Genomic DNA, 23,478 nt, shown 5'->3' with positions numbered 1-23,478 from the left:
AGATCACCGAAGTTAAGCGCTATCGGGCGTGGCCGGCACTTGGATGGGTGACCATCCAGGCTGCCATGCGCTGTTGCCATTTTTCGGGGTGCACTCAGTCTCATGATGCCAATTGAAGAGTTACTCGACCGAATAGTAGCGGCTTCGGTCAAAGAAAACCATCATAACGACGAGGAGAGCGGTGTGCTGACCCCACGCCCCTCCTATTCGCATCCTCACCTGAGGATGACACGGCGGTCGGATGGTCCCGATGGGCCACTTGTGGCCTGAAGACGGAGTACAAGTATCATTTCTATTTGTAACAGAAAGTTATAACTAAACCAATCGATTACATTCATGCAATAATGCAATTACACAAAGTTCCAGGTGTGTATTGTAAATAACAGTTGTTACAATGAATCTTAAAATGGCAGTTTGGAGTACATGTTCTACTTTCAGTTCTGTTATAAAAATTCCAGCTGGCGAAGTTTAAATGCAGTCGAGTTAAAACCTTCTCAGTAACTAAAGTAAACTTAACTCTGTTTATGTAAAAATTAAGAAGACCTGTGAATTGTTAAACGAAAGAGCAATAATTAATACGCGTCCGAGAAAGAGGTCATTTACAAATTTGGAATTTTGTGGTAAGGTCTTATGGGACCAAGCTGCTGAGGTCATCGGTTCCTAAGCTTACACACTACTTAATCTAACTTAAACTAACTTACGCTAACAAATACACACACACCCATGCCCGAGGGAGCTCTCGAACTTCCAACGGGGGGAGCAGCGCGAACCATGACAAGACGCCTAGAACGCACGGCTACCCCGCGCGGCATGCCATTTAGATATTCCTACCTGTAACTAGGGCGCTTGATAGCACACAACCCGTTTGGCGGTCCGCTGCACCCCAATATAAATACAGCCGGCGAGGCAGTGGGAAGAAACATTCGCACCGAGATATTAATTTGTTCGCATCAGTAAACGCCTGTGTGCGTTATGCCTCGGATGACATCAGAGCTGGGCAGACTTGAATGCGTTTTCGGTAAAAGTAGGAAGTGAACACGCGAAGACTGTACATCGTCCTGGATCGCTTTCATTTCGCGGAATTAACTATTTATGTGCCACCCGTAGTATTGACAAAACCGAGTGACAAGATGCGAGATTATTTTCCACTTTTAAGGCCAGCTATTAACTATTGGTCATTAGAAGTCAGGGCGACAGACCATTTCACTTGGAACTTCCCACAGAGGTCGCCTCTGAACTGATAACAGTGCTGTCTTCGAGAGTATTATTATTATCATCATGATCAGAGATATTATTGTATGTTGTGCGTGGTGGCCTTTACTGGCGTGTCGCAAGAACAGTCAGGCGCCAACGCCACGCTGCAACACACCGCCGTCAGGTTGGTTGCCAGCTCGACTGCGACTGCACGGCGTTTCGACTCCGCCATTTGCAGCGCGACCTGCAGAGAGCCTTCATATACACCGTACCGAAGCACAGAGGGCGTGTAAATCTTCGAAAAAGGTCCCTCCGGCCACGTACTTTTTCCTGCCTGCATCCGCCAATATCACATGCAACCAATCAGGAGGAAATGTAGTTCCGCCGTGCGGGTATTTAGGACCGAGCAGTTTACGACGCAGCCAGACAAGAGAAGAAGTCTGGTCCGGATCCAGCGCCACCTCGACCGCACACCGCCTTCACCGCCAACGGACCTCGGCAGCGTGCTCTCAAGCCTGCTGGTAATCTGTCAGACTCATTTGGCAAGACTGTAGAGACTGTGAACTCGTACAGATCGTAACTTACCTGTTAGTTGCGTTCATTGCTGTGTGTGCCGCCATCTTGGCGGGTGACCTTGAACGAGTTTCGCTCAGCCGCCGCTAGGGCGCGGAGGATCGCGCTAGAGTTTTAACTAAGCGCGATCCGCTACAGAATGCAACTTCCGGTCCGCCATTGCGCTCTGGCGCGGCGCTATTTCCGCTGCCACGCCCAGATAAGCTTATCGCTATGACGTCAAGGGACGGTACATCTCGCTCGTGAGGCAACAGCACGCTCATTCCCGTCGAAGCAGCCACACGCAGCACACAGCAATGCCTTACTGGAGGAGAAGAGTATATCGACGTTCACGTATGACAGTGTACAAAACAGTTGACAGTTTTAATTTTACTCCAAATCAGGTAGCTCAACAGGAACTGATTACCAGTCCTGTCTCATTTGTTGGTTGTAAGATTAACTTTTCTTGTACAACTAACGAGGTAGTGACTGGTAATTCTTGGATGACCTTGGCTACGCGCGTGACTGCGTGTGAGATCGCTCTCTAAGTTTTCATCTATTTTTAGGTTGCAGATATATATTTTAACGGTTTTTGTGTTCATATTTACTATATAAGTGACTTATTAGTGGTTTCTTCATTCACCTTTGCCTTTCTTATGTTGTGACATGATATTTGTGAGTGTTTCGTATTGAGCAACTTAACCTCTTACCCGTGTTTACATTCCGCGCTGACCAGTTGCACCTGTGGCGGCGCATCGAAAGCTAAGTACTAATTAATTGTTTGTGTATAGTAGTTTATTTAGGAACTTTAGTAGTCTTCAACCGGTGTTCTTGGTGTTTTCCGGTTAAATAACTTCAGAAGAAATTTTTGCGAACTGCTTTCAGTTTCGTTACTGTCATTAGATGTTTGATTTCTTTCTGTGTTAGTATTTTGTTATATTCTCATTTGTTGTTGATTAATACTGTCAATAATAGTAGTTACTTTCCTTGTGGAGCAAGTTTGTGATTATTGTGGTCAGTTTTTAACATCTTCTTATTGTAGTAGCGGAACTCAGATAAAGTTGTTTTCTTGTTTCAATAACTGTAAAATTTTACCATGAGTGAGAAGTGTGGGCTTTGCCGTAGGTTCGTGAGTAGTGGATTGTGGTGTGAGACTTGTTCGAAGTATTTTCACTGGGGGGAATGCAGTGGGGAAGCCAGTGGGCATTCTGGTGAGATCCTCTCCTGGAACTGCAGGTTATGTAGCAAGAGTAAGTTGATAGAGGAGCAGGAGCGTAAGATCTGTGCCCTTCAGGTGCAGTTGAAAAACGCACAGGAGGAGTTAGATAGGATGAGGAGGGAGAAGGGGGTTGGGGAATGGGAGCTGGCTGTTGGCAAGAGATCTGCTAGGAGAAGGAGATTTTCAGATAGTTTTACTATTGGTGTTTGTAATAGATTTGACCAACTGTCAGAGTCTAGTGGAGAGGAATCTCTAGTAGCTGTAGATGTAGGAAGTATTCAGCAGACCTCAGCAGTTACGGTGGCTAGGACAGTTGCAAAGTCTAAGAGAAAGAAGAAGGTTCTGCTGTTAGGTAGTTCTCATGGTAGAGGTGTAGGCCAGCAGTTGCAGGAAGTTTTGGGGAGTGAGTACCAGGTCACCAGCATTGTGAAGCCTAATGCAGGATTGGCTCAGGTGACTTTTAACATAGGGGGGTTATGTAGGGATTTTACAAAAGAGGATCAGGTAGTGATTGTGGGTGGGGCTGGTAATAGTATTGATAGGGATGGGGAGTATGACATAGATGGTGACCTGGAAAAGATAGCCACTCAGACTGGCAACACGAATGTGCATTTCGTGGAACTGTTTCAGCATCACGATCAGCCTCAACTTAATACAGCCGTCAGGTGTAATAACATGAGACTTGGGGGTGCGCTAATGACAGAAGGCCTGAGTCACATTTCAGTGGTGTTGGTGGAGTCTATCAGCAGGACGGGTTTCACTAGACATGGCCTGCACTTCAACAGGTATGGAAAGGGGAGGTTGGCAAAGCTTATAGGTGACAGAATAGGTGGGGGTGGTGGGATCACTCATGGGAAAGTTCCGGTAGTTGTGGGTGTTAGAGCTGTACCTTTTTTAGATTGAAGTCAGCTGACAGGTATTCCTGCTTAAGGGAAGTCTCTCTAACAAAGAAAACCACTTTCGACAAAGCTTAGGTATCCGATTAATGAGGGAATTAGTATATTTCATCAAAACATAAGGCATTAGAGATAAAGTTAGTGAACTACTTATAGATGTTGACTCTGAAATTATTGGTATATCTGAACACTTCTTAAATAAGGAGATAATTCAGAGGCTTCCTTTACCAGGATACAGGTTGGCTGGCAGCTTTTCTAGGAACTCTTTGCGGTGTGGGGGAGTAGCCATGTATGTGAAAAACGGTATCCCATTTGAGTCAATTGATGTTTCAAAGTACTGCACTGAAAAGGTGTTTGAATGTTGTGCAGGTGTGGTTAAATTTAGTGGAGCTAAACTTCTTACTGTTGTTATTTATAGATCCCCAGACTCCGATTTCACAACGTTTTTGCTAAACCTAGAGGAGGTTCTTGGTTCACTTTATAGGAAATACAAAAAGTTAGTTATATGTGGTGACTTCAATATAAATTGTGTAAGTGATTGTGCAAGGAAAAGGATGCTGGTAGACCTCCTTAATTCATATAATCTTATGCAAACCGTATTCTTTCCAACGAGAGTGCAAGGGAACAGTAGAACAACCATAGACAATATTTTTGTTCATTCGTCATTACTAGAAGGGCATTCTGTTAGCAGAATGGTGAATGGCCTTTCAGATCATGATGCACAAATTTTAAGTCTCAAAGATTTTTGTGCTGCAACGCAGGTTAAATATAGTTACCAACTTTTTAGGAAAGCTGATCCAGTTGCTGTAGAGACTTTTGTAAACCTTATCAAGGAACAAGAGTGGCAAGATGTTTATAGTGCTGATACAGTAGACGATAAATATAATGCTTTCGTCAAGACTTTTCTCGTGCTCTTTGAAAGTTGCTTTCCGTTAGAACGTTCAAAACTGGGTACTAGCTCAAACAGGCAGCCTGGGTGGCTGACTAAAGGTATAAGAATATCTTGTAGAACGAAGTGGCAATTATATCAAAACGTTAGAAACAGTCACAATCTAAATGCAGTAGCCCATTACGAACAGTATTGTAAGGTGCTTAAAAAAGTTATTAGGAAGGCAAAAAGTATGTGGTATGCAGATAGAATAGCTAAGTCTCAGGATAAATTAAAACCATATGGTCAGGTGTAAAGGAAGTGGCTGGTCTACAGAGACAGGTCGAGGATATAGAATCAGTGCATAGTGGGAATGTCCGTGTTACTGATAAGTCGCATATATGTACAGTATTTAATAATCACTTTCTGAATATAGCAGGTGAACTAAATAGAAACCTAGTCCCAACAGGGAATCATATAGCGCTCGTAGAAAAAAGTGTTCCGAGACTGTTACCTGAAATGCTCCTCCATGATACTGACAAGAGGGAGATTGAGTTAATAATTAAATCACTAAAGACCAAGAACTCTCATGGATATGACGGGGTATCTAGCAGAATACTGAAGTATTGTTCCATGTATGTTAGCCCAGTACTTAGCTATATCTGTAACTTTTCCTTTAGGAGTGGTCGGTTTCCTGACCGATTAAAGTACTCGGTAGTGAAGCCACTTTATAAAAAGGGAGACAAGGATAATGTTGATAATTATAGACCTATTTCTATGCCATCGGTGTTTGCTAAAGTTATCGAGAGGGTTGTATATACAAGGTTACTGCAGCATTTAAATTCACATAATTTGCTGTCAAATGTACAGATTGGTTTTAGAAATGGATTAACAACTGAAAATGCTATAGTCTCTTTTCTCTGTGAGGTTTTGGACGGATTAAATAAAAGGTTGCGAAGGTTAGGTGTTTTCTTTGATTTAACGAAGGCTTTTGACTGTGTCGACCACAAAATATTACTGCAGAAGTTGGAACATTATGGAGTAAGGGGAGTAGCTTACAATTGGTTCGCCTCTTACTTTAAGAACAGAAAGCAGAAGGTAATTCTCCGCAATATTGAGAGTGGTAATGATGTTCAGTCCCATGGGGCACTGTTAAATGGGGCGTTCCCCAAGGTTCGGTGCTGGGGCCACTGCTGTTTCTTATTTATATAAATGATATGCCTTCTAGTACTACAGGTGATTCAAAAATATTTCTGTTTGCTGATGACACCAGCTTGGTAGTGAAGGATCTTGTGTGTAATATTGAAACATTATCAAATAATGTAGTTCATGAAATAAGTTCGTGGCTTGTGGAAAATAATTTGATGCTAAATCAGAGTAAGACTCAGTTTTTACAGTTTCTAACTCACAATTCAACGAGAACTGATATTTTAATCAGACAGAATGGGCATGTTATAAGCGAGACGGAACAGCTCAAGTTCCTAGGCGTACAGATAGATAGTAAGCTGTTGTGGAAAGCCCATGTTCAGGATCTTGTTCAGAAACTAAATGCCGCTTTATTTGCCATTAGAACAGTATCTGAAATAAGTGACATTTCAACACGAAAAGTAGTCTACTTTGCATATTTTCATACGCTTATGTCGTATGGTATTATTTTTTGGGGTAATTCTTCTGATTCAAAAAGGGTATTTTTGGCTCAAAAACGGGCTGTTCGAGCTATGTGTGGTGTAAGTTCTAGAACCTCTTGTCGACCCCTATTCAATAGTCTGGAAATTCTGACATTGCCCTCACAGTATATATTTTCTTTAATGTCGTTTGCTGTTAGCAATATTAGCTTATTCCCAAGAGTTAGCAGCTTTCACTCAGTTAATACTAGGCAGAAATCAAATCTGCATGAGGAATGCACTTCCTTGACTCTTGTGCAGAAAGGAGTGCAGTATTCTGCTGCATCCATTTTTCAATAAGCTACCACAAGAACTCAAAAATATTAGCAGTAGCCCAAACGCTTTTAAGTCTAAACTGAAGAGTTTCCTCATAGCTCACTCCTTCTATTCTGTCGAGGAGCTCCTGGAAGAGGTAAAAAATTAAGCAAATTCCAGTGTTACATTCTTGATTTTCTTTATTTAAACTAATGACGTGTCGCCTGAATATGTTTCTTATATTTCATTTTATCTGTTTCTACAATCGTGTTATAATTTCATGTATTGACTCGTTCCATGACCATGGAGACTTCTCCTTAATGTGGTCCCACGGAACAATAAATAAATAAATAAAAAATAAAATAAATAAGTCTGTTCCAACGCGCTCCGCTCAAAGAGGGCAAGCACTTTTGGGTAGTCAAAGTAGTGAAATGTAGAACCTTTCACTGTGTTGCTTCCTCAACCAAGACTTGTACTCCAAGTAGAAACTGGTTCAAATGGCTCTAAGCCTTAACATCTGAGGTTGGTTTGGTTGTTTGGTGGGAAGAGACCAAACAGCGAGGTCATCGGTCTCATCGGATTGGGGAAGGATGGGAAAGGAAGTCGGCCGTGCCCTTTCAAAGGAACCATCCCGGCATTTGCCTGGAGCGATTTACGGAAATCACGAAAAACCTAAATCAGGACGGCCGGACGCGGGATTGAACAGTCGTCTTCCCGTAATATCTGAGGTCATCAGTCCCCTAGAACTTAGAACTACTTAAGCGTAACTAACCTAAGGACATCACGCACATCCATGCCCAAGGCAGGATTCGAACCTGCGACCGTAGCGGTCGCGCGGTTCCAGACTGAAGCGCCTAGAACCGCTCGGTCACAGTGGACGGCCTGTTAGGAACTAGTTACAAGGTTTGTTACTTGTTTGTGGCTGTCAACGAAGGTCGTATGTGTTGAACTCATTTTGTGTATAAATATAGAGAATAAACTACATGCTTGTATCTTCCTTGTGGAAATGTTCAAAGTCCAGTATACTTCATTTACAGAACATATCAATCAGTTAAAAACTAAAAAAATTTATTTGTTGTCATAGTTCTTGATCCCGCTGTGTAAACAACAAGTAGGAACATTTTCTTTCAGTGAGTACAAAGAGTAATATGGGCTTGCAGACTGGAAATTATGGTCAATACGTTCTTCATCGCTTTCTGGTGAGCGCAAAAACGGCAAAAATAGTTTTCAGGCTCTTGTAAACTCTGAAGATAGGTATAAGGCGTGCGCAGACAGTTTAAGTGTCTCTTCAAAACGACATAACGAAGTAACGACCACCAGATTATTATTCTCCGCCCCACACCGTGCCTAATCTCGGTGTTCTCGATTCCATCTCGTCAGCAGTCGTTCTGCTGTTATTGGATCATAGCCCAGCTCCCACGGTCATCGTGTCACTGACTGGATCTTTCTCATAGTATCAAAATGGCGATCAGCAGCATCTATGCTTCCTCTGTGCATCCTGTCATGCGGTTTCCTCCTGAAAGTTCCAGTAACGTGAGACACGACCGGTAGTCATCATGCACACAAACTCTACTTCACTGGCTTTTCTCTGTACTGAAAATGGGCTTATATAAGGATCAGATTTTAGTCAACGTAAGCCACAGGTATAGAAATACACGAGAATCAGTGTGATAGCGTTCGGTGAAAGTGTTCCAGGTGTAACACATCCAATTTAGGTCAGAGTAATTTTTTTTTAAATTTTGGGTCAACTTTTCGCCGAATTCGATAGAGTAACATTGGTTCTGTTTGTTTTTCAGCTGCAGTTTTATTTGGGAACACACTTCTTTCATTCTTCGTGAATGTCGTTCCTTCTCTTCTGGTACCCACTATCCTGCAGTTCTTGAACTTCTTTTCTGTCCTGAGAGCCTGCCTTTTTGTTATCGACTCTTTTAAAGGTGATGTGTTTCTTATTGTGTGCGTATCGACTCTTAAATTTTCACAATTCCTTCCTACTTCTTTCAGCCATTAGGTTTTGGATTTGTAATTGGTTAGTAAGTCCAGTGGCAGATTTCAACATTTTGCGCCCTTAGGCAAACCATATTATATGCGCCCCCCCCCCCCCCCCCCAAAAAAAAACTTATCTTAAATAATAAGTATTACCCGATCACTTCACAATTGCCGTTTTGGGTGGAAGCTCTGTGAGCTGTTTCCGTACTCTGCTATTCGTTGTTCTGAAGGACGGGTCAGCGACCCAGTCGCGCTCAATCAGAATGTAATATGGTTCCTGAACTGTACTTGGTGTACGGCAGCGGATAAAGCAAACTTAAAACTGCATTGTGTTAACACATTCTCCTGTCGAAAGACAACGGAAACGAACACAAGGAAAATAACTTTTCTTTTATGGCCTAAAAATTCAGCAGGGCGTGTAGGAGAAAACGGATTTTTGCAAACAGATAATTGCAGCATCGAAGAAGAAATCGTGGGAAGACTTTGGAAACAGGTTGGAGACTATGGGTCAAGCTGCTGGAAAACCATTCTGGAGTGTAATTAGCAGTCATCGAAAGGGAGGTAAGAAGGAAATGACAAGTATTTTGGACAGGTCAGGAAAACTGATGGTGAATCCTGTGGATGCCTTGGGCAGATGGAGGGAATATTTTGAAGAGTTGCTCAATGTAGGTGAAAATGCGATCAGTAATGTTTCAGATTTCGAGGTAGAATGGGATAGGAATTAAGATGGAAATAGGATCACATTTGAGGAAGTGGAAAAAATGTTCAATAGATTGCAGTGCAATAAAGCGGCTGGGGTGGATGAAATTAAGTCGGAATTCATCAAATACAGTGGAATGTCAGGTCTTAAATGGCTACACAGGATAATTGAAATGGTCTGGGAGTCGGGACAGGTTCCATCAGACTGGACAAAAGCAGTAATCACACCAATCTTTAAACATGGAAACAGAAAAGATTGTAACAACTACAGAGGTATCTCTTTAATCAGCGTTGTGGGTAAAATCTTCTCAGGTATTGTTGAAAGGAAAGTGCGAGTTTTAGTTGAGGACCAATTGGATGAAAATCAGTGTGGGTTTAGGCCTCTTAGAGGTTGTCAGGACCAGATCTTTAGCTTACGGCAAATAATGGAGAAGTGTTATGAGTGGAACAGGGAATTGTATCTATGCTTTATAGATCTAGAACAGGCATATGACCGGGTTCCTAGGAGGAAGTTATTGTCTGTTCTACAAGATTATGGAATAGGAGGCAAACTTTTGCAAGCAATTAAAGGTCTTTACATGGATAGTCAGGCAACAGTTAGAGTTGACGGTAAATTGAGTTCATGGTTCAGAGTAGTTTCAGGGGTAAGACAAGGCTGCAACCTGTCTCCATTGTTGTTCACATTATTTATGGATCATATGTTGAAAACAATAGACTGGCTGGGTGAGATTAAGATATGTGAACACAAAATAAGCAGTCTTGCATATGCGGATGACTGAGTTGTGATGGCAGATTCGATTGAAAGTTTGCAAAGTAATATTCCAGAGCTAGATCAGAAATGTAAGGACTATGGTATGAAGATTAGCATCTCCAAAGCGAAAGTAATGTCAGTGGGAAAGAAATATAAACGGATTGAGTGCCAAATAGGAGGAACAAAGTTAGAACAGGTGGACGGTTTCAAGTACTTAGGATGCATATTCTCACAGGATGGCAACATAGTGCAAGAACTGGAAGCGAGGTGTAGCAAAACTAATGCAGTGAGCGCTCAGCTACGATCTACTCTCTTCTGCAAGAAGGAAGTCAGTACCAAGACAAAGTTATCTGTGCACCGTTCAATCTTTCGACCAACTTTGTTGTATGGGAGCGAAAGCTGGATGGATTCAGGTTACCTTATCAACAAGGTTGAGGTTACGGATATGAAAGTAGCTAGGATGATTGCAGGTACTAATAGATGGGAACAATGGCAGGAGGGTGTCCACAATGAGGAAATCAAAGAAAAACTGGGAATGAACTCTATAGATGTAGCAGTCAGGGCGAACAGGCTTAGATGGTGGGGTCATGTTACACGCATGGGAGAAGCAAGGTTACCCAAGAGACTCATGGATTCAGCAGTAGAGGGTAGGAGGAATCGGGGCAGACCGAGGAGAAGGTACCTGGATTCGGTTAAGAATGATTTTGAAGTAATAGGTTTAACATCAGAAGAGGCACCAATGTTAGCACTGAATAGGGGATCATGGAGGAACTGTATAAGGGGGGCTATGCTCCAGACTGAACGCTGAAAGGCATAATCAGTCTTAAACGATGATGATGATGATGATGATGATTCACTTTTAATCTGCTCATTTACACGAAACCGTTGAAAATGAAAATAAAAAAGTTGTGTTACGATCTAAAAATTGAAGCGAACGTGTCATACATTAGAATTTAATACGTACTTTTACAGAGATGTGTTCAAAATTAAAATTAAACTGTTTTACGATCTAATAACTTGAATGTGTAGCAGATAAGAAAAACACGTTCGGTATTAATACGTGAATCTATAGGAAAGCGTAAGAAATGAAAATGAAATAGAGATTTCGGTGCACGAACTAATATCTACTTACAGACGAACAAACACAGAACTGGGTTTGCCATTACACAATTTTACAGACTAGTGTGGAAAAATCAAATTTGTTTTATAACCTAATAGTTAATGCGTAAAGTATCAGGGTCTGTGTAGCTAGATGATGTATAATAAGTGTACACAATACCTTTAATCCATGTAAGGGCTGAAAGTTTTGTACTACAGCTCTTTCTAACAGTATTAGCAAAGCTTTTACGTATTTATCGACAGAACTGAACTACGTTATTTATTAACACTTTTTCATCTGAGAGTACTCTCCGATAACGTATATTTCCCCGATGACTGTACTTTTCAGCGGACGCCAGGATTACGCATCAGTTGTAATATATAGTACTACAGTATCAGTATGACTTGGCTGTACAGCGCCGAGCGGCCTGGGTCATTCTGGTATTGTTTAGTTTTGTCCGGCGCCTTTAGTCACGTCTGCATGTAAACGAGGTTTCGTTCCGCGTTCTGCCATCGGCAATTGTAAAGTAAACACGTAATACATAATTTTTAAATCCAATGAATGTGCTCTAAGTTATAATAAAGTCACTTTATAACCTTAAATTTTTAAAACTAATATGAATAAATAAAAAAACTCATCAGTCAGCAAAGTTTGCACCAGCTTTGACTGCAGAAAACTCGTTTATCATATCTTCGTAGTACAGACGGCTATCAGTTAGGAAGTAGGCTTCGATGTGAAGAATGGACAAGGCGTTCAATCTCTCCTCAGACAACGTAGAACGTAGGTGCGATTTCAGTCTTTTAAGAGCCGAAAACGAGCGTTCTGCTCAACAGTTTCTAAGTGCAATGTCTTTTCGTATAAAATTAATCATATCGACTACTATATCACTAATCTCAGAACATTTCAAAAGTTCCGCGAAATGTACTCATTCATTAGGGAAGGAAGGCTCTAAATCTGTCATATGACGCTTGGAATTTTGCTGCATGTTCAGCAATATCGTCGGGTGAACTGTTGTTAAGGTTACTGAAAACTGTGAAGGAGTCTAACACTGTTCTACAGCTTTCCTTCCTCCTCACCAACTCGGTTTACAAGTTGTCGAGTACTGGGAAAAATGTTTCGAATCTTTTTCCCTTCCAGTCAGAAAAATTGCTTCAGCGTTTGCGTTTTCGTGATCTTTTATAGGTGTGTACATAGTCTACACCAGTCACAATCTCCAAGGATTTATTTTTGTAATAGTCGTACATGCCACGAATAGATGCAATAAGTCCTACAAGGGATTCATGTAATTCATGCACTATTTTAGTATCAATATTTACACTTTGAAATTACAGATTTACACTATTAAATCTCTGGTGTACGTCCGTCCAAACTGTCATCATGAATACTGTTTTTAGTCTGCTGAGTTGATTCAATAAAGCTGAAGCCTCATTTCGCACAAGTGGTTTTCAAACGTATTACTGGCAATATGTGTGATGGCACTGATAACGCCCTCCAAGTTTTCATACAGACTCACACACGCTTCCTCTCTTGCTGACCTACGTGTCTTTGATAAACGTTTTACCGTTTTGCTTCCTGGTTTAATGAAATAAAGAAGTTCATCCCAGCGCTGTGTAGAAGCAGGGAAAAAATTATAAATGTTTTGCACTACATTGAAAAATGAACATCCTTCCCCACAACAGCTTGCAGCACTAGTGCCGACTAAGTTCAAAGAATGTGCTGCACAAGGCACATAATGCACTTTCGGATTTCGTTCTTTAATGCGTGCCTGCAAACCACTTTAGGTTCCTCAAATATGGCTTGCGTTGTCATATGACTGACCTCTACAGTCAGTAATATAAATGGAATTTGTAGACAGGACTCTTAGTACGGCCTGAGCTAAGTTTTCGGACTTGTGTACCGGGTTGGTAAAAACAGAACGAAACGTTCAACAGGTTCACCATTCTCGTTCACATACGTTAGTATGAAAGATAATTGATCAATATGTGAAATGTCTGCAGTAGAATCTACTATTATAGAGAAATATTTGGCCTATTTTATTTAGCTTATGATAATTCTATTATTTCATCACAGATTTTTGAAGAAAGGTAACAAGTATGTCCTTGCCCTGGATTTCCGTATCGTTCAATGTGCTCTGCGAGAAAAGGATCAGACGCGGCTGTAAGTTCAAGAGACATCATAACTTGACCATTATGTAATGAAAGGAATCTTTCAACGTGTCCACGGAGGGAAAGTCCACGACTTGGTAGCTTCTTCACTACTGCAAACACCCTATTCAACACACTGCACCAGTACATTTTTTCTGTCTCAACATATGACTCGAAATCGTTATCTATTGTTACAAGTGGGAAAGATAATTGATCAATATGTGAAATGTCTGCAGTAGAATCAACTATTATAGAGAAATATTTGGCCTATTTTATTTCACTTATGATAATTCTATTATTTCATCACAGATTTTTGAAGAAAGATAGCAAGTATGTCCTTGCCCTTGATTTCCGTATCGTTCAATGTGCTCTGCGAGAAAAGGATCAGACCGCGGCTATAAGTTCAAGAGACATCATAACTTGACCATTATGTAATGAAAGGAATCTTTCAACGTGTCCACGGAGGGAAAGTCCACGACTTGGTAGCTTCTTCACTACTGCAAACACCCTATTCAACACACTGCACCAGTACATTTTTTCTGTCTCAACATATGACTCGAAATCGTTATCTATTGTTACAAGTGGGAAAGATAATTGATCAATATGTGAAATGTCTGCAGTAGAATCAACTACTATAGAGAAATATTTGGCCTATTTTATTTCACTTATGATAATTCTATTATTTCATTACAGATTTTTGAAGAAAGATAGCAAGTATGTCCTTGCCCTGGATTTCCGTATCGTTCAATGTGCTCTGCGAGAAAAGGATCAGACCGCGGCTATAAGTTCAAGAGACATCATAACTTGACCATTATGTAATGAAAGAAATCTTTCAACGTATCCACGGAGGGAAAGTCCACGACTTGGTAGCTTCTTCACTACTGCAAACATCCTATTCAACACACTGCACCAGAACATTTTTTCTGCCTCAACATATGACCCGAAATCGTTATCTATTGTTCCAAGTGACTTTTTCCTTGTTAAGAGGGATAACTCAGAATTTATGTGTTCTAGTGAATTCTTATGATGAGATAAAATGTTAGAAATATTTTTCCAATCTGCAATACCATTAGTAGCAGTCACGACCTTACCTCCTAACAATTTACATGGTGCACAAAAAACAGCACCGGTTCTTCGGGAGTATACTAGAGAATCACGCAAAGTTGATTCACCATTTACAAGTTTACGGTAGAATACATTTTGGTTCAAATATCTGGTTTTATCGCCTGTTGATCTTCTTGAATTAGAAAAATCACCCTTACAATTTTGATTAATGCCACGTTGTAAGAGAATGACGATTGTTGATGCATTTACACACCATTCTGCAGGATCATCACCTAAGAGGAATTTTCTTTTTGTAATGTCTGACTCGACACTTAGTTTTTCGTCAAACTCGAAGTCAGGAACAATTTGCTTTTCTTCATTTTTAACTTTTGTTTCGTCTGTAGTTACTACTTTCACAACAGCTGCAGTGCCAGAAATGTTATCTGTACTACTTGAACTCGAAGTTGAACCACCAACATTTTTTGCGAAAAATTTACGTACTCTGCCAAGCGTTTTTAGAACATTGGCTTCTCGTTCTAACCTTTCCTTCGATAATTTCCGAAATGCCGCCGCATTTAATTTTGCACGTTTGCTTTTTTCACTGTTGTTCATGTTATGGCACTTACAAAATTGTCAACCAACAGTCAAAACAAAAAAAAATAATTGTAACAGGAAAGAAAGGAAAAAAAAGACTGTATCCAGTTCCAATCGTACTACACCGCACATGAGCTCAAAGCTTTATACTTTAAACACGGCACAGGAACACAAAGATTTTTCCTTTAAACACGGAGCGATGAACTGACCAACTCAGATTACTCGACGTAAGTGTGCTATGAAAGAAGGACAATGCAGAATAATTTAAGTTCGTTGTCTCCTGTATCTCTGTAGTCAGCGAGCAGTAGAAACACACCTGCCGACTGGAATTCGTCTAGTAAAGAAAACAGGACAGTCCCTTTTTTGGCTCCTGTTTCCCTCGTCACCGGAATTTTAGCTGGGACGCAAATATCTTCTGAATATTCTTGACACTGTCTTTCTACTTTAAAAAGCAAATACTTTTTTGCAATTTCTTGCAGTGAGGTGTGCTGGATCGACTTTTATCTCACTTATTCTTATAACATCGTTGGCAGTTGATGTGGTGGGTTATCATCTGTGTGAACACTGCTGTTATGTCTACACGCAAATGCACTTTTTGTTTCAACATAAAATAAAAATAACCTTTTCTCAAAAAAAAGCTTCGTTAAGAAGTTTAATATAAAATTTGCAATGCCACGTACAAATCGATTGCACGGAGTGGGAACTTCTTATCGTGCAGGCTGCAGCACAATAAATGAGACAAACGAAAGTTGTTTTCTTCTTCTTTTTTCGCGAAAAAAAGTATCCAAGTAAATAAAAAATAAAATTTTTAAACTTTTGTGAAGTGTATTTCACACGTTATTCGATATTCTGCTTATGTTCTTTTAATATAAACGTGTGTTTAAATACGTAAAACATACCCAGTATCAACATGTTTTGTTAAACGGGTGTCATCAAGTAAAAGCTCAGATATCGAAGACCACAGAGCTTTCACATTAATAACTGTAATTTCTTTAAGATATTTAAATAGAGTCGGGTTTTACATACTGAGGCCCACACATGTTACAGTATTTAAGAAACTGCTGATTAGTTTATCACAACTTTTCTGGGGTCCCGGTATTTTCATGGGGAAAATATGGTAGGGTTAAGTAGAAGCCGACAACATTCTCGGAATAATATTGTTTCAAACGTTGTATTGTAGATTGCCGTCCTGACAGTTTACTTCAAAATATTTTGAACAATCATGAAGATGATACCAGTCAGAAACCCAATGTTAAATTTCCATTCAGTCACCAAGTAAACTATGTATATTTCCAAGCTTTTATTGTCGAATTTCGTTCTTACGGCTTATTTAAACTAGCAAGTTGTTTATTAATATTAAAAATTTTTGTCGTTTGTAAGCGCAGTTATTTTAAAACGTAAAAGGTTAAAATAAGTACAGGGCAAAAATTGCCTTCCTCCTTAACGTGCCGCCCCTAGGCCCGTGCCTAGTGGGCCTATATGTAAATCCGCCACTGAGTACGTCAAAGATTTGTGGAGTAATCCTGTCATCATTCACACTGCATATGTAACCATACAATTTCTTTTTCTCAAATGTGCTACCATTTCGACTTCCAGATATCGTTCTCTATTAGATCTTAGACTCTATTCTGATTCATTGCTGCTTCCGGGGTCTAGTATCTTTATTATGATTGTTCTTTCAAATTCTTTCTAATTTCTCGAGCTCTCCCTTCGTAGTTAGTTTAAGAGGTTTTGTTGCATGAAGTATTTCTGGTGTGACCAGCTGTTTCTCAGTATTTCACTTTTATGTTGGAGGATGAAGATTTTTAAAAATAGATTTTTCTTATTATTTGATAGGCCCTCTCCATTTTATGTGTTTCAGTCTACACAGCTGTCTTTCTCTTCAAGTTGTTTCATATCCATTCTCCAACTAGGCTTCCCTTAGCAATGTTATTTTTACATGAAAGCCTGTGTTTTGATTTTCTTCTCTACATAATTCCCACCAAGCCAGCTTTAAATACCATCCTCGTAGAAATCTGCCACGTTAGCCGAAATTTCAATAATTGAAAGGTTCTGTAACAATTGCATATAGCACACTTCTTGACACTCAAGAGCGATGGGACGGTACGGAACTGGGCGAGCGCTTTTCAAAGATGGCTGTACGAATCTGCGTGGTGAGGAACAAAGTGGGCAATCTTCAGTCATTACTGACGATGTGGTACAGAAACAAGACAAAAAACTGAGAGAGAACGGTCACTTTACGATTTCGACGTTATGGATGATTTTCCTCAAGTGTTAAGAAATAAGGTTTATGCAATTAAACAACCTACTTTAGATATTGTACTGTTATTTATTTTCAGCTTTTGGGGCGCGCTACTGTGCATTTACTGTCCACTTTTACTAGTACAGGTACTACTTTTACAACTCTTCCTGTAAGTTGTGCCTGGCAACCAGGAAGGAAATCATCGCGTTCGGGAACGGCAAACGGCATCGCTTTAGTCACACAAAATATCAGAGTGAGCTGGGCGTCATCAAACACAATTACTCTCGGTAAAACAATACCAGAATTTTTGTAGTCACTGTCAGAGAGGACTCACAAGGATAAGCAAGACATAGCGTCTCACCAACTTCGACGAGCTTAGCTATACTAGTCGAATGCCACACGGAAATAATTTCTGTGGAGGGCTCTGGTTCGAAAAAATCGGAGTGAAAGAGAAACACTCAGGAAATTTTATTCTGCACTCGTACATCAGTAGTTTTGTTATGACCGTGATGATGAGTATTTAATGTGTCGTATATGCAATAGTATCAGCTGTCCTCAGATGTTTGTCACCCCCTAGCTGCTCCACTGCCTCGGTGCAGGATGGGGCGACGTGCACAGTGGTACCGCTGATGGGACGTGGGATCTATGCATGGGCTACCGAAGTAAGAATACGCCATACAATGTAGACGTTATGCAAAAAATTTATTTATGTTTAACATAGTTTGTGATCACTGATATAAAAAGATATTCCATCGCTTATTTTTACACTGTTACGGATGTAATTTTTTTTACTTTCTTTCTGCAATAGCCTAAGTTCTTCCTTAGGGTTCAAGCTATCTCCATACCAAATTTCATCCAAATCGGTTCAGCGGTTTAGTTGTGGAAACCTAACAAACTGAGTTACTTTCACATTTAATAATATTAGCATGGAGTAAATACCTTGAGGATTATATAAGCATTATATTCATTATTTGGAGCAGACTGCAAGCAGGGGAAATGAAATTTCTCAGAGCAGTTAAGGGAAAAACGAGTATGGACAGAGTAAGGAATGTATAGATTAGAAAGGACCTTAAACAAGAAAATATGAGAGAAGAAATTGAAAAAAAAGAGATTAAGATGGTATGGGCATCTTAAGAGGATGCATCGGCAGAGACTCCCCAGAATTATGGAAGAACTAAAGATGGATGGGAAAAGACATAGAGGGCGCCCAAGAACACGGTGGAAAATGGGAGTGAGAATATTTGTGGAAAGGAGAGGCATGACCTGACAGCCAATTGGAGGAAGCAAAGTGGTGGGAGGACCGAGCCAAATGGAGAGGACTCATCAGCACGCAGACCCGGCAGTAGCTGGAGCGGGATCCGGATATAGATAGATTCATTACTTTGAACCTTACAGTATATATAAATCAATGAAAGCACTTTCACAAATATGATCTAATTCTAACGTCAAAGATAACAAGCGTTTTCAAAGAGTATGCATGTGTGTTTCCCTATGACGCATTACGTTTCTCAAAGGAGGAAAAAACTTTAAATTACAATATCTTTCTTTTCCGTCATGTGATTTTGATGAAATAAACCCCATGCTTTGCCTCAAGTTACCGGTGAAACCGCACGAGTCTTGTACTCCAAAGGTTAGCAGACACGATGGCTTTACAGTTGTGTTCTTAGTATGGACTTAGATATTAGGCCTACAGTCTAGTAGTTCCCGAGAAGTCCAAGAACAAAATATTTCAGTTGGATGAAGATATGCCTACGCAGATAGCCACTCGTGTAGCATTCTGTTTCTGGGATTTGGCGACGCGTGCCTGTTCCAGATCAAATCCAGCCAGTGGATTGACGACGAGGGCTGTTGTGCTGGCAGGCTTGGATGTGTCTTTTAGGCGGGTTCCCACATCAGACAGGGTGAATACCGAGCTGGTACCCAAGTCCTGCTCAGTTACACATCCCACTAACGTTTAGAAAACGTTAGCACACTTTCACATGGGATTAAACTACATGCAGACAGTTGGGATACATGAATTCTGCCCCGGAGAAGAAAGGGGTGCCAACAGAAAGGCCATCAGCCCTCCCCCTACCATTAACATTTCTAAATCCAGTAATTAACGAGCTGACGCCCTGACGATACGGCATAAGGCCAGGAAAGAGAAGGGGAATTGGCTGAAGGTATACACTGCCGGAAAAAAATTAGTTCACCATTTTAGATGTTTCAGGTTCAGTCAAGATTTATTTTCCCGAGAGCGAATATGAAGTACATGAAATGGGTACATTTACAGATTAATAGCACAAGCGGTTCTGAGGTACCGGGTATCGACCCATGCGGTTGGTTGGTTGGTTGTTGTGGGGAAGGAGACCAGACAGCGAGGTCATCGGTCTCATCGGATTAGTGAAGGACGGGGAAGGAAGTCGGCCGTGCCCTTTGAAAGGAACCATCCCGGCATTTGCCTGGAGAGATTTAGGGAAATCACGGAAAACCTAAATCAGGATGGCCGGGAAGCGGGATTGAACCGTCGTCCTCCCGAATGCGAGTCCAGTGTCTAACCACTGCGCCACCTCGCTCGGTGACCCACGCGGAAACACCCATATTAGTTCTTGGTACAGCCTCCATGGGTGGCAATGCGGGTGCAGACTCTGGTATCCAGTCGATTGTACAGATGGCGAATACTGTCCTGGGATACGTTGTGCCACGCCTGATCGACCCGTTTACACAGTTCTGTAAGAGTTGTTGGTTGACGAGTCGTGCGAGTCACTTCTCGTCCCACCGTATCCCACACGTTCTCAGTGGAACAGAAGCCCAGAGACTGTCCTGTCCAAGGAACTTGCTGCATCTCTCGTAGAGCACGTTGAGTTTTACGGGCAGTGGTGAGCGAGCATTATCCTGTGGGAACAACACATCATCTTCCATTTGCAAGAATGGCAAAAGAACGGATCTATTAACATTCTGCACATATCGAGCGCTGGTTAGCGTCCCTCCAAAAACAACAAAGGTGGACGAGAGTTGTAGCTTATCTCACCTCAGACCGTAAGGTCTCCGGCGGGGCCAATGTGTTTTGGACGAATGCAGTCTACGAGACAGCGCTGACCATCTCTACATCGTATGCGCAAACGACCAGCAGAATCTGCTTCAGTCACTGAAGACCATGGTGTGTCATCCAAGCTTCAGCAGTCGATGAGAAACGATACATCTTTGTAACAGCAGATATAGGAACAGGAGCTACCAGGGTCATCATAAATATCTGTTCAGTCCCATCACCCTATCTCAGCCCAAAGAGAATGAAAGAAGAGCAGAAGTTGCTGCAAGAAAAGACAGTGAGGGAGAGGAAAGAAGACCTTGGCTAGATGAACGAAGTTTCACCTTCCACAGTCCTCTCCAAAGTCCAACTTAATGCTAACCCAAAAGTAAGACAAACAGCATTCTGGCCGTCAAATAGTAAACGTCAACATAGAACTGATGCTTGTCTTCATACAATGGAAATATGGGCAAATAATACAGAATGGGGCCTATGATCTCTAGGAAAACCATGATTCGTGACATCACCAAAGCAATGACCCTGGCAATACAAATTACCATGCAAGTCACGCTGATGCCTATACAAACACACATATAACTGGTGATCTACCATGAAACACTGTCTACCATATTCCCCAGCTACACTACAACTAGAACCATCGTCATATGCCATTACATACGTCTCTATCAAATAAAAACAACACCCTGCGATCTGTGACAAGAGACTGTGATCCACACAGCTACTCAATGTACAGGAACCGTGTACTGCAGTTCACAAATAATTGTATTACTATGATGGGACCTGTACACCGCTATCCACTAATAAGTGTATAGGTACAATGGGAACCGTTTATTGCAGGACATGTATAAGTGTAGGAGTGCAATAGGAATTGTAAATAACAGTCCACAAATAAGTGTAAGAGCGCAAGTGTAGTATTAGAAAAAAGTGTATTTCAGTACCAAGTCACCCAAGAAAAAAACGTCCTCTACAGATGTCAAGAAAATTATCTCGGTGTCACCTGCATGTCGATGTATGATCTATTAATATATTGTGTGATGCAATACGTACCGTGCAAACTTCAGCTGTTTTTATGTACATGTATACTTTCGTAAATTCTATTATTTTTTGTAAATGCATAATTTTGCAAGTTCAATTATTTTATGTAGATGTATACCATTGTAATTTTCAGTTATTTTATAGATGTATGAGTGTTTACAATCAACAGTGTTGAATTTAATAATATTCCATACATAGATATAGAGAGACAAATATTTTAAGTGCACATGGAATGAGAAGGCTGATGGAAAATAATATGATGGACAAAACTAAACCATACACATCATCATTAGTTATAAGTGGAATGAATGTGGGATTTCCTTTTCACAAATTTGAAACATAATTAGACTAGTTAATGGATGAGATACTGATTCAAGTGTGAAAGAGATGTTCTAGTGTAATTACTTATAAAAAGTCTTCAAAAAGCTAAACCATAACTGTGGAAATTTAGCCCATGAAAATATTATTATTTCATTATAATAACATTAAGATGTACTAAAGGATCTTCCCAACCATTTCTCTGGAACTTTTATGTAAAAAACTAAATAATATTGTATGGCGATTCACCTTAACTTAAGACAAGGTAGTTGGACAAAGCGGAAGATAGTTCAGTAATCAAATTGACTTATCTAATTTGGTGCTGCTTTAGTTCATGCCTCAACCGTTGACTAAATCCGGCATCAAATTAACTAGGAAGGTGGAGGCTATGCCAAGTGACGGTCCATTTTTATCACCTTCCATGGGCATCTCCTCGACGAGATGATTCTAATGATATGTCACACACCACACTTTGAGCCTAACAGACTTAATTTGCACGCCAATTGATAATGAAAGTGTTCTTTTGCTGATCAGAATACAATACTAAGTAAACCCATTTCCCATTGTCATGTATATACATTTCAGTAGCAATCTAGGCATGGAACGGAGAGGAGGTGACAAGACATAACACAACATTTTTCTTTAAAAGCCACTTTGCAGACATGTGTCAAAGGATAGGGATAGGTCATAAATATCATGGCCACAATGGATGCAGCATGGGTCTCAACAGAGTCGCATAGCTTGTTTTGCCACAGGGGGAAAACGACACGTTTACTGCCTAACATATCCCAAGGGAGAGGCTAATGCGCAATTCACTAATTGGATGGGTCGTATTTTAGGAGGCGGAGAAAGAAATACGCAATTAAAACATCATGCAGCAGTCACATGGACAGTGCATGATAGCTGCATATACACTCCTGGAAATGGAAAAAAGAACACATTGACACCGGTGTGTCAGACCCACCATACTTGCTCCGGACACTGCGAGAGGGCTGTACAAGCAATGATCACACGCACGGCACAGCGGACACACCAGGAACCGCGGTGTTGGCCGTCGAATGGCGCTAGCTGCGCAGCATTTGTGCACCGCCGCCGTCAGTGTCAGCCAGTTTGCCGTGGCATACGGAGCTCCATCGCAGTCTTTAACACTGGTAGCATGCCGCGACAGCGTGGACGTGAACCGTATGTGCAGTTGACGGACTTTGAGCGAGGGCGTATAGTGGGCATGCGGGAGGCCGGGTGGACGTACCGCCGAATTGCTCAACACGTGGGGCGTGAGGTCTCCACAGTACATCGATGTTGTCGCCAGTGGTCGGCGGAAGGTGCACGTGCCCGTCGACCTGGGACCGGACCGCAGCGACGCACGGATGCACGCCAAGACCGTAGGATCCTACGCAGTGCCGTAGGGGACCGCACCGCCACTTCCCAGCAAATTAGGGACACTGTTGCTCCTGGGGTATCGGCGAGGACCATTCGCAACCGTCTCCATGAAGCTGGGCTACGGTCCCGCACACCGGCTGGTGTCGCGACAGGCGTGAATGGAGGGACGAATGGAGACGTGTCGTCTTCAGCGATGAGAGTCGCTTCTGCCTTGGTGCCAATGATGGTCGTATGTGTGTTTGGCGCCGTGCAGGTGAGCGCCACAATCAGGACTGCATACGACCGAGGCACACAGGGCCAACACCCGGCATCATGGTGTGGGGAGCGATCTCCTACACTGGCCGTACACCACTGGTGATCGTCGAGGGGACACTGAATAGTGCACGGTACATCCAAACCGTCATCGAACCCATCGTTCTACCATTCCTAGACCGGCAAGGGAACTTGCTGTTCCAACAGGACAATGCACGTCCGCATGTATCCCGTGCCACCCAACGTGCTCTAGAAGGT

The sequence above is a fragment of the Schistocerca cancellata genome, chromosome 8 (assembly GCF_023864275.1).
Source record: "Schistocerca cancellata isolate TAMUIC-IGC-003103 chromosome 8, iqSchCanc2.1, whole genome shotgun sequence".
Taxonomy (NCBI): domain Eukaryota; kingdom Metazoa; phylum Arthropoda; class Insecta; order Orthoptera; family Acrididae; genus Schistocerca; species Schistocerca cancellata.
Note: the sequence above shows the minus strand (reverse complement) of the source record.